The 12,898-nt window shown below is 38.0% G+C and overlaps 1 protein-coding gene across 6 annotated transcripts in view; it reads right to left on the bottom strand.

Moving 5' to 3' along the window:
* The window catches only part of ATRX (ATRX chromatin remodeler), a 242,716-nt gene that overhangs the window by 174,152 nt on the left and 55,666 nt on the right, over positions 1-12,898 (bottom strand). The window lies entirely within an intron of this gene.

Here is a 12,898-nt window from a genome sequence, read left to right on the forward strand (position 1 = left end):
TTTCCTTTGATTGTAAAAATGTAGCCAACTTAGTTCTCAGGGCAGAGCCCTCTTGCCTGCCTGCTTGTATACTTCACATGCATCTTACATTAATAAATCTACTTCTTGCCTATCACTTTGCCTCTCGCTGAATTCCTTCTGCGCTGAGACATAAAAATCTGAGCTTCACTGAGTCCTGAGACCAGGTGTGCGGTTTCAGCTTGGGAGGGTTTGAGTCCCCTCCTAAGCCAGAGGTTGCAGGTTCAAGTCCCATCTGAGGCACGACTGGGTTTTAGTCCCATCTGAGGCAGGATTGGGTTCAAGCCCCAATCTGAGGTGTACGGTTTCACAGTGAAACTCACCTGTATGATACTATAATGATAGATAGGTGTCATTATACATTTGTCAAAATCCCTAGAATGTACAACATCAAGAGTGAAATACAATGCAAACTGTGGGTTTTAGATGATAATGACTTGTCACTGTAGGTTCATCAACTGTAACAGATGTACAACTGTGGTGCAGGATGTTTACAGTGGGGGAGGCTGTGCATGTGTCTGGACGCGTAATAGAAAATTTCTGTACTTTCCACTCAATTTTTCTGTGTACCTAAAACTGCTCTAAAGAATATAATTTATTTTAAAAAACTCTTAATAAAGGGAACTTCCACAACAAGCTACAAAGTACCCAGAGGTAACATCATACTTAATGGTAAAAGACTGAATGCTTTCGCTCTAAGATCAGAATAAGAGAAGGAAATCCTCTCCTGCCACTTCCATTTAACATTGTAATGGAAATACTAGCCAGAGCAAGTAAGCAAGAGAAAAGAAATAAAAGGCAGCCAGACTGAAAAGGAAGAAGTAAAACTGTCTTTGGAGACATTATCTTGAATAGAGAAAGTCCCAAGAAATCCATTAAAAATATTAGAACTAATAAATGAGTTCAGAAAGGTTGAAGGATGTGAGAACAATATACAAAAGTCAACTGTATTTCTGTGCACTCGCAAAGAATGATCTGAAAATAAAGAAAACAATCCATTTATAATACCATCAAAAAGAATAAAATGCTTAGGAATAAATTTAACAAGAGAAGTTAAAAACTTATACTCTGAAAACTACAAAACATCATTGAAAGAAATTAAAGACTTAAATCAATGGTAAAACACTGCATGGTCATGAAATAGAAGACAACATTAAGATGGCAATACTCTGCAAATTGATCTACAATTTTTTAAAAAAAGGCAATCCCTGTCAGAATCTCACTTGACTTCTTTGTAGAAATTGACAAGCTCATTCTAAAATTCATGTAGAATTAAAATGGACCCAGAATAGTCAAAACAACCTTCAAAAGGAAAAACAAAATAGGAAGATTCGCACTTCAAGATTTTAAAACTTAAGTGTAAAACAACTATAATCAGTACAGTGTACTACAGGCAAAAGAACAGACATAAGAATCAGTCGAAAAGAAATGAAAGTTCAGAAATAAACCCATATATCTATGGTCAACTGATTTCCAACAGCATGCCAAGACCATTCAAAAGGGAGAGAATAGTCTTTTCAACAAACAGTATGGCACAACTGTGTATCCACATGCAAAAAGTTAAGTTGGAGACCTGCCTTACACCACATACAAAAATTAACTCTAAATGCATCATTAAAAACCTAAACATAAGAGCCTAAACTATAAAACTCTTTGAAGAAAATATTGGGGTAAATCTTTGTGACCCCAGATTTAGAAATAGATCCTTAGACATGACACCATAAGTATGAGCAACAAGAATAAAAATAGATACGCTGGACTTTATCAAAACTAAAAACATTTGTGCTTCAAAGGACATCATCAAGAAAATTAAAGAAATACACACATATACACAACAGAATGCTATTCAGCCTTAAAAGGGAAGAAAATTTTGATACATGCTACAACACTGATTAACCTTGAAGACATTATGCCAAGTAAAATAAGCCAGACACAAAAGGACAAATACCGTATGACCCCACTTATATGAGGTTCCTAAAGTAGTCATATTCATAGAGAAAGAACGTAGAATAGTGGTTGCCAAGGACTGGGGGTAAAGGGGATTGGGAAGCTAGTGATTTTAATGGATACAGAGTTTTGGGTAGAGAAGACAAAAAAGTTCTGGAGATGGATGGTAGTGATGGTTACACAACAGTGTGAATGTACTTAATGCCATAGAACTGTATACTTAAAATTGGTTAAAATAGTAAATTTTATATTGTGTATATTTTATCATAATAAAAGTCTAGAATATATAAATAATTCTTATAAATCAATGATAAAAAGACAAACACCCAATTAAAAATGAGCAAAGGATCTAAATAGATAATTCTCCAAGGAATATATACAAACTACCAATAAGCACATGAAGAGATGCTCAACATCATTAACCATTAGGCAAAATGAAAACCAAAACCATAATAAGACACGACTTCACATGTACTAGGATGGCTAAAGTTAAAAAGTCAGATAACAACTACTGTTGGCAAGGATGCAGAGAAATCAGAATCCTCATACACTGCTGGGGGGAATGTGCAATGGTGTAGCCACTTTGGGAAACAGTTTGGTATTTCCTCAAAGGATTTAACAGAGTTACCATATAACTCAGCAATTCCACTCCTAGGTATATAACCAAGAGAAATGAAAATATATGGCCACACACAAACTTGTTTACAAATGTTTATAGTAGCATTATTCATAATAGCCAAAAGGTAGAAACAAGATGTTATTGTCCATCAACAAATCAAACAAATGTGGTATATCCATATAAAGGAATGTTATTTGGTCATAAAAAGAAATGAAGTACTAATATGTGCTACAACATAAATACACCTTGAACACATTATACTAAGTGAAAGAAGCCAGCCACAAAGAACCACATGTAATAGAATGCCATTCATAAGAAAGTCTGAAATAGGGAAATCTATAAAGACAAGAAAGTAGATTAGTGGTTGCTTAAGGCTGGGGGTAGGGGGTGATATCTAAAGAGTACAGAGTTTCTTTTTCAGGTGATAATAACGTTATAAAATTTACTGTGGTGACGGCTGCATGTATTTGTGAACATACTAAAAACTACTGAATTGTACACTTTAAACTGGTGAATTATATGGTAAGTAAATTATATCTCAATAATGGTGTTAAAAGTTTTATTAGTCATTAGGGAAATGCAAATTAAAACCACACTGAGATATCACTAGATATCTATCAGAATGTCTAAGTATTTTTTAAATAGTGGTAAAACCAAATGCTGGAGAGGATGCAGAGAAATTGATCCTTCTTACATTGCTGTGAGAATATAAAATGGTATAGCCACTCTGGAAAACAATTTAGGAGTGTCCTTAAAAAAAAAAAAAAAAACAACCATGCAACCATCCTATGACGCACCAACTGCACTCCTGGGTATTTATCCCAGAGAAATGAAAACTTATGTTGACACAAAAACCTGTACACTAGTGTTTACCAGAAGCTTTATTTGTAACAGCCCAAATCTGGGATCATCCCAGATGTCCCTTAACGGGTAAATGGTTAAACTGTGGTACATCCATACCACAGAAAACTACACATTGCAATAAAAAGGAGAACTATTGACACATGCAACGACCTGGCTGAATCCCAAGGGAATTAAGCTAAGTGAAAAAACCCAATCCCCAAATGTCATATACTATAGGATTCCATTTATAGAACATGTTTAAAATGAAAAACAATTTAGAAATGGAGGACAAATTAGTGATTTCCAGGTGTTAGGCACAGGTAGGAGTAGGTGTAGGGAGTTGAGCATGATTATAAAAGGGCAAGATGAGGAATATGCATGTTGACTGTGGTGGTGGATACATGAATCAACTCAAGGTAATCAAACTGTATAGAACTTAACAAAAACACAAAAGTACAAGTAAAACTGAGGAAATCTAAATCAGATTGGTAGATATCAATAACGTGGTTAACTGACAATACGTTATACTTTTGTAGAATGTTGCTATCGTGAGAAACTGGGAAAAGTGTATAAGAGCTGTGTGTGTGTTACAACTGCATATGAATCTACATCCATCTCAATAAAAATATCACTTTAGGGAAAAAACTCAGAAAACTAGGGGAGGGGAACTTCCTCAACTTGACAGAATATTTCCAAAAATCTTATACAGTAACCATCATACTTAATGGTGAAAGAGCTGAATGCTTTCCCACTAACATCAGAAACACCAAGACGTCTGCTATCATCATTCTTCTTCAACGTAATAATGGAAAATACAGAAAGTCCTACCCAGCATAATGAGGCAAGAAAAGGAATTAAAAGGTAAAGAGATGGAACGGAAGAAATAAACGTGACCCTATTTGCAGACAACCAGATTAGGTAGAAAATTCCAATAAATCTAAAAGATGAAAAAGAAGCTACCTAGAGCAAGTTCACAGGATACAAGGTTGACATAAAAAACATAACTGAATTCCTGCAATGAACAACTGGAATCTGAAATTTAAAAACCAGGGAATTTAAAATAGCACCACAAAAATGAAGTAAGAAGGTAAAAATGTATCAAAGTATGTGCAAGGTTAGTATGTGGCTAACTACAAAACACTGGGCAGGGGCTTCCCTGGTGGCGCAGTGGTTGAGAATCTGTCTGCCAATGCAGGGGACGCGGGTTCGGGCCCTGGTCTGGGAAGATCCCACGTGGTTCGGGCCCTGGTCTGGGAAGATCCCACGTGCCGTGGAGCGGCTAGGCCTGTGAGCCACAACTACTGAGCCTGCGCGTCTGGAGCCTGTGCTTCGCAGCAAGAGAGGTCGCGACAGTGAGAGGCCCGCGCACCGCGATGAAGAGTGGCCCCCGCTCGCCGCAACTGGAGAAAGCCCTCGCACAGAAACGAAGACCCAACACAGCCAAAAATAATAAATAAATTAATTAATTAATTAATTAAAAAAAAAAACACTGGGCCAACTGAGAGTTTCTATCAACATTTTTTTCTCTGACTATCATTAAACAGTCCTATTCTTTACATGTATTTGGTTGATAACTACACAGATTTATTGGGGAAAGGATCTGAAGAGCAAGTGTTCTGCACACTTTTTATTTTTCAATGTTTACTATTCTCAGATTGGATAATTTCTATTACACTATCATCAAATTTACTGACACTACTACAGCTATCTCTAATCTCCTGTTAAGTACAAACAATGATTTGTTATTCAGAAATTTATTTTTCAGTTCTAGAATTTCAAATTGGTTCTTTTTTACATTTTCTATGTTTGTACTGAGATTTCTTACCTGTCCATTCATCATAAATGTATTTGCTTTATTACACTAAAGCATAGTTGCAATAGCTGATTTAATATTCTTGTTAGCTAATTTCAACATTTGAGACATATGTGGATTGTCTCTACTGCTTGCCTTTCCTTTTGAACATGAGTCACAATTTCCTCTTTTTATTTCAGATTGGGTACTGGACATTTTTAAAGATACAGTGAAAAAACACTGCATGCCGTTACAGTTGATATTTTTGTTAATAGCAGATAGTCAACTTACCTGAAATCAAACCCCAAAATATATACCCTCTAGTGTAAGAAGCTGAAAGCTTTATTCTGTTCTTTTAGCCCTAACTGGGCTACCTAGAATCTGGGCTGCACTTGTGATTCAACCAGATATGGCAAGAGTTTTTGCAGGTTCCGGAGCTCCCAAACTGTAGCTCTCTTCTAGGTGGGATCTCCTCTCTCATTTTACTAAACCTACTGTCGTCTCCCTAAATTCCTTTATGCCTCATCAAGAATGCAGGTTTCCATTCAACTCTTTTAACTGAAGAATAATTAACTTAATATATTAGTTTTAGGTGTACCACATAGTGATTCAATATTTTATAGGTTACAAAATGACCACCTCTACAAGCCTAGTTATCATCTGTCACCATACAAAGTTGTTACAATATTGATGACTATTAATTTTTCTTTAAATGTTTGATAGAATTCACCTATGAAGCCAACTGCTCTTCAACTTTTGTTTGTTGGAAGTTTTTTGATTACTAATTGAATTTCATTAGTAATCAGTCCGTTCAGATTTTGTATTTCTCCATGATTCAGTCTTGAAAATTGTAAGTTTCTAGGAATTTATCCATTTCTTCGATGTTGTCCAATTTGTTGGCACAGTAGTCTCTTAGGATTCATTGCATTGATGTGGTATAAGTTGTTACTTTTCCTCTTTCCTTTCTCATTTTATTTATTTGGACTCTCTTTTTTTCATGATGAGTCTGACTTAAGGTTTTTCAATTTTGTTTACATTTTCAAAAAAAAAACTAGCTCGTAGTTTCATTGATCTTTTCTATTATTTTTTAGTCTCTATTTCATTTATTTCTGCCCTGATCTTTATGGTTTATTTCCTTCTACTAACTTTGGGTTTTGTTTGTTCTTCTTTTTCTAGCTCCTTTATATGTAAGAAAAGCATGATCCTCAAAAGGAAATCTATAAATTAGACTTCCTCAAAATTTAAAACTTTCACTCTGCAAAAGACCCTGTTAAGAGGAAGAAGACGAGCTATCAGTTGCATTATTTCCAATCTGACCTTTATTATTTCCTTCCTTTCACTAAGTCGAGGCTTGTTTTGTTCTTCTTTTTCTAGTCCCTTTAAATGTAAAGCTACATTTTTTTTAATTTGAGATTTTTCTTTTTTCTTGAAGTAGGCCTGTATCACTATAATCTTCCCTCTTGGAACTGCTTTTGCTGCATCCCATAGATTTTGGAAAGTTATGTTTCCATTTTCATGTGTCTCAAGGTATTTTTTAATTTCCTCTTTGATTTCTTCGTTGATGCATTGGTTTTGTAGCATTTTGTTTAGTACCCCAGCTTTCTTTTCATTTCCTTTTGCATTGAATACCTTTTTCTATCCCTTCAGTATCACTCTGTTTGTCTTTAGATCTGAAGTGAGTCTCTTGTAGGCAGCATATAAATGGGTCTTGTTTTTTAATCCATTCAGCCATCTCTATTTTGATTGGAGCATTTAGTCAATTTATATTTAAAGTGGTTATTGATAAGGATGTACTTACTGCCATTTTGTTAATTATTTTCTGCTTGTTTTTGTAGTTATTCTCTATTCCTTTCTTCTCTTGGTTTCTTCCCTCGTAGTTTTCTTTTTTTTGTAATATTTTGTTAATTTATTTTTTGGCTGCCTTGGGTCTTAGCTGCGGCGCGCGGGCTTCTCTCTAGTTGTGGCGTGTGGTCTCTCTAGTTGCAGCACACGGGCTCAGTAGTTGCAGCGTGCAGACTTAGTTGCCCCGTGGCATGTGGCATCTTAGTTCCCTGACCAGGGATCAAACCCACGTCCCCTGCCTTCCAACGCACTGGACCACCAGGGAAGTCTCTTCCCTTGTAGTTTGATGATTTTCTTTATGTTTGGGCTCCCTTATTTTTTGTTTACCTACAGTAGGTTTTGGGTTTGCAGTTACCATCAGGTTGATACGTGTGCACACATACACACACACACATTGATTTAATTTAGGCTGATAGTTGCTTAAGTTCAAATATATTCTGAAAATACTACATTTTTACTACCCCCCCAACACTTTTTTTTTTTAATTATTAGCACCTTTAATTATTATTTTTTTATTTTTTTGGCTGTGTTGGGTCTTCGTTTCTGTGCGAGAGCTTTCTCTAGTTGTGGCAAGTGGGGGCCACTCTTCATCGCCGTGCACGGGCCTCTCACTATCACGGCCTCTCTTGTTGCGGAGCACAGGCTCCAGACGCGCAGGCTCAGCAGTTGTGGCTCACGGGCCCAGTTGCTCCGCGGCACGTGGGATCCTCCCAGACCAGGGCTCGAACCCGTGTCCCCCGCATCAGCAGGCAGATTCTCAACCACTGTGCCACCAGGGAAGCCCGATTCTGACATGATATTTTACAACTTTATATTTTGTGTATCCCTTAGCTATTTATTGTAGTTATAGTTGATTTTACTACTTTTTGTCTTTTAACCTTCCTACTAGCTTTATAAGTGGCTGATTTACTATATATTTACCTTTACCAGTGAGATTTTTTTCTTTCATATATTTTCTTATTTCTAGCTATTGCCTTTTCTTTTCCACCTAAGAAGACGTTTTAACATTTCTTGTAATGCCATTTTAGTGGTGCTGAACTCCTTTAGGTTTTGCTTGCCTGGGAAACTCCATCTCTCCTTCAATTCTGAATGATAACCTTGCCAGGCAGAGTATTCTTGGTTGGAAGTTTTTTTACTTTCAGTACTTTAAATATATCATGCCACCCCCTTCTGGCTTGCAGAGTTTCTGCTGAAAAATCAGCTAATAATTTTATGGGATTTTCCTTGTATATGATTAGTTGTTTTTCTCCTGCTGCCCATAATATTCTCTCTTTATCTTTTGCCATTTTACTTACATGTCTTGGTGTGGATCTCTTTGGGTTCACCTTGTTTGGGACTCTGTGATTCCTGTACCTAGATGTCTGTTTCCTCTCCCAGACTAGGGAAGTTTTCAGACATTATTTCTTTAAATAAATTTTTTGTCCCTTTCTCTCTCTCTTCTCCATCTGAGACCCCTACCCCTACTATGAGAATGTTAGTACTCCTGATGTCCCAGAGATCCCTTAAACTCTCATTTTTTTAAATTCTTCTTTTTTTCTGTTCTGATTGGGTGATTTCCACTATTCTGTCTTCCAGATCACTGATGTGTTCTAAGGTATCAACTAATCTGCTGCTAATTTCCTCTATTGTATTTTCCAATATTGTGTTTTTCAGTTCTGACTGGCTCTTTCTTATATTTTCTAACTCTTTGTTGAAGTTCTCACTGTGCTCCTCCATTCTTCTCCCTAGTTTGGTAAGCATCTTTATGACCATTTCTTTGAATTCTTTATCAGGTAAATTACTTATCTCCATTTCATTAAGATTTTTTTTCTGCAGTTTTATCTTGTTCTTTCACTTGGAACATATTCCTCTGTCCCCATTTTGTTTGACTTTGTGTTTCTTTCTATACATCAGGCAAAACAGGTACCTCTCCCGGTCCTGAAGGCATAACCTCAGTTAAGAGCATCCCCTGTGTAGTCTGCGTGTGCCAGGCAGCTTTGGCAAGCCGGCTGGAGCCTAATAAGTCATGGGCCGTGGGGTCCTGGGGCACTGTACACTCAGGCTGCCTTGGTAGGACGCCTATAGCTTGTGTGGGCCAGAGGTATGCTGAGGTGGCCTTGGAAGGCCAGCTAGAGAACGTGGACTATGTTCTCACCTGTGCTATCAAGGTAAAGGAGGAAGACAAAAAATGGTGCTCTCTAGCACCTTCAACATTGGAGATAGTTCCAGCAGTTCCCTGCCCATTTAGCAGACACTCTAGGGTTAGTAAGTGGATTTCCTTCATGTACAGTCTAGGTCCCCTTTAAACCACTGTTTTTTCTCTGTGCCCCAGGGGAGGCGGGTCTGTACACAGGCCCCTTAGTGATATCCCTCGCCACGGCAGTACACCACACTGAAGTGGGGTTCCCATCAATACTCTGTCTCTGTGTCTCCTACCAATCTCTATGTGGTCCTTGTATCATTTGTTGTGGAGAAGCTGTTTAATCAGACCTCAGTTCTTCTGCAAGAGGCATTGCTCTTTACGTAGCTGCAGATTCGGTGTGTCTGTGGGGAGGGGTGAGAACAGGGTCTTCCTACACCACCACCTTGACCAAATGCTGAGTTTTATGCTGGTTCAATCTTAGTCGCAAGAAGGCTATCAGAAGTAGTGGGGTTGCAAGCTCAAACAGCATATCCAGAAGGACAGAGCTATCCAAGTCTTAAATTCCACTGATGGAGCTAACTGGCACCTTTCCTAAGGAAAAAAGGCTTAACAATTGGGAATTCAGCCATTAATACTTCTTTCTTCCATGGGTTGACCCTACTCCAGTTTGTGTCTGCTTTGTGTCACTGTTCAGTTTCTTCACATCATTGTGTTCCGTATTTTGGCCAGAATTAATAATTGGTATCTGTGAGAGATATGTTTATCCATACAGAGCTACTCTGCCACTACCAGAAGCAGAACTCCCCAACTAACTACTGAATATAGAACTGTGACAATATGATTTCATTCTAAAGACAAAAGGAACTTTAAACAAATATTTAACACTAGCTAGGTGTCTTTATTGTGATGGTTTGGTTTGCAAACTTGAAACTATGTGGATACAATGAAGACTGATCAACTGAGTACATAAACTGAGGATAATGGGAGCCACCTTTCTTTCTGTTGCAGTAAGAAGTTAAAATACAAAAAGAGGAAGACTAGAATGATGTCTGTAGTCCAAAGTAAAGCTAAAAGTATCAATATCAGTGCATGAAAACATAACACATATATTGGCTTTCTCTGCTAAAGGGCCTGGAAGCAGACATCCTGGTGGCAATGAGCACATCATACACCCAGATATTGCTTTCTAAATACCATATCCCACTAAAAGGAATCAGAACTCCTTGGAGAAATAACTGATTCCAGGGCTGGGGAAGGGACAGTGCAAAGTAAATAATGAACATCTTGTGAGAGCAGAAAGTAAGAAAGTGCTCAAGGTTGATGAAGACTTGTGAAAAGGTCTGCAGGAGCCATACAAAAGGGGTTCCCACTAGCCAATACTGGTACAAATTGGATATTAAAATAATGACAGTAAGAAAATATTCATGGAAAAAGAAAAAAAATAGTATATACTAATAAAAACAAATGAAAACAGAGCATAGAAATGTAAACTTCTCCCTTATAGTAAAATGCCAACTAAAACATAGGAGGAATGATAGATCAGAACATCATGATTTTGAACCGATCATAGTAACATATCACTGAGCCAAGAATCATGAATGGATGTGGTGTAGGCAGAATTTCTAGGAATGGTCCCCAAGATTTCATGACCCCGAATCTTCAGAACCTGTGAATGTGAGGAAATAACACTCTCATGGTTTTGCTACGTAAAATGGCACAGTTGACCTTAAAAATGGGAGCTCACTGGGGAGTGGTGACAAGGAGGGGGTCTAATCTAATCACATGAGACCTTTAAAGTAGAAAAATGACTCCAGCTCACGCAGAAGGTGCAGAGAAGCAAGCAAAAGGATAAGTCAGAGAAATTCAAAGCATGAGAAAGACACAATGTGTTTTTGCTGTCTTTGTAGATGGAGGGGGCCATGTGAGAGGAAATTAAGGAGCTGAGAGGATCCTGGCCAATAGTCAGCAAGAAATGGGGACCTCAGGCCTACAACCACAATGAACTGAATTCTGCCAACAACCTGAATGAGCATGGAAATGGATTTTTCCACAGAGTCTCCAGAAAGGAACATAGTCTTACTGTCACTTTGACTTAGGCCTTGTGATTCCCTGAGCAGAGCTCAGCAAAACCCACCTGGACTCCAAACCTACAGAACTATGAGATAATAAATTTGGGTTGGGACTTCCCTGGTGGTGCAGTGGTTAAGAATCCACCTGCCAATGTGGGGGATGCGGGTTTGATCCCTGCTCCAGGAAGACCCCACATGCTGCAGAGCAACTAAGCCCATGTGCCACAACTACTCAGCCTGCGCTCTAGAGTCTGCAAGCCACAACTACTGAGCCCGCATGCCACAACTAGTGAAGCCCGCACACCTAGAGTCCTAGAGTCCGTGCTCTGCAACAAGGGAAGCCACTGCAATGAGAAACCTGCACACCACAACGAAGAGTAGACCCCGCTCGCCACAACTAGAGAAAGCCCATGTGCAGCAACAAAGACCCAATGCAGCCATAAATAAATAAATAATTTGGGTTGTTTTAAGCTGCCAAGTTTGTGGTAATTTGCAGTAAGAAACCATAAAAGCTAACTTCTGATGATGAAAAGAATACCTAAGTTTATTTCAAAGTAATCTTCAACAAATTACTTATTAGTTACAAAGGAATAAATCACACCTTTACAGTGGCTTAACCTAGAAAAACAACCATAACCAAATAACCTAAGTTAACATCACCAATAAACGGGGAGATTACATCACGTGCCTTGTGATATGATGTATGGACAAGAACATAACGCCACTTACATGGCAATCCTGCCAAAAATTAAAAATCCCAATCTAATTATAACTAATCAGACAAATCCACATTGAGGGACAACCACCAAAATAATATATCTGTACATTTGAAAAATGTTACGGTTCCAGCTTGTTTCAGATTTGAAATGGCTAAAGACCAAATAACTATATACATTGTGGCATCTTCAACTGGATCCTGGACTTGGGGGGGAAAGTTACCTATGAAAACACTGTTGGGGCAATTTATGAATTAAGACTACAGACTGTGGATTAGATAAAAGTACATATTTCATTTTATTCACCTATTTATCCCTCCCATTGTTATCTGTAACTTCCTGTATTTTGGTGTCACCATTCCGAATTATTTTCCTTCTCATTTAAGAAAACCCTTTAGTATTTCCTCTAGTGTCGGTGTGCTGACATCAAGTTCTCACTTTTTATCTTTATTCCACCTTCACTTTTCAAAGATGTTTTCACTGAGAAAACTTCGACGCTGGCAATTATTTTCACTTGTCACTTTAAATAAATCATTTCTTCATCATCCAGCTTCTAACATTCCTGTCATCAAATGAGCCATCAGTGTTATTGTTGTTCAGAAACATTCAACATTCAAAAAGCAACGACATTTTTCCTCTGGCTGCTCCTAAGATTGTTCTCTTTGTTTTCGTTCTTTAGGAGTTTAATTATGATATTCATAGTTGTAGTTTTCTATTTATCCTGCGTGGGGTTCACAGTGTTTCATGAATCTACGGCTTGATGTCTTTCTTCACTTTTATAAAATGCTCAGCAAGGGACTTCCCTGGTGGCCCGGTGGTAAAGAACCCACCTTACAATGCAGGGGATGCAGGTTCGATCTCTGGTCAGGGAGCTAAGATCCCACATGCCACAGGGCAACTAAGCCCACGTGCCACAACTACTGAGCTTGC

This window comes from Balaenoptera physalus (assembly GCF_965194825.1).
Source record: "Balaenoptera physalus genome assembly, chromosome: X".
Lineage (NCBI taxonomy): Eukaryota > Metazoa > Chordata > Mammalia > Artiodactyla > Balaenopteridae > Balaenoptera > Balaenoptera physalus.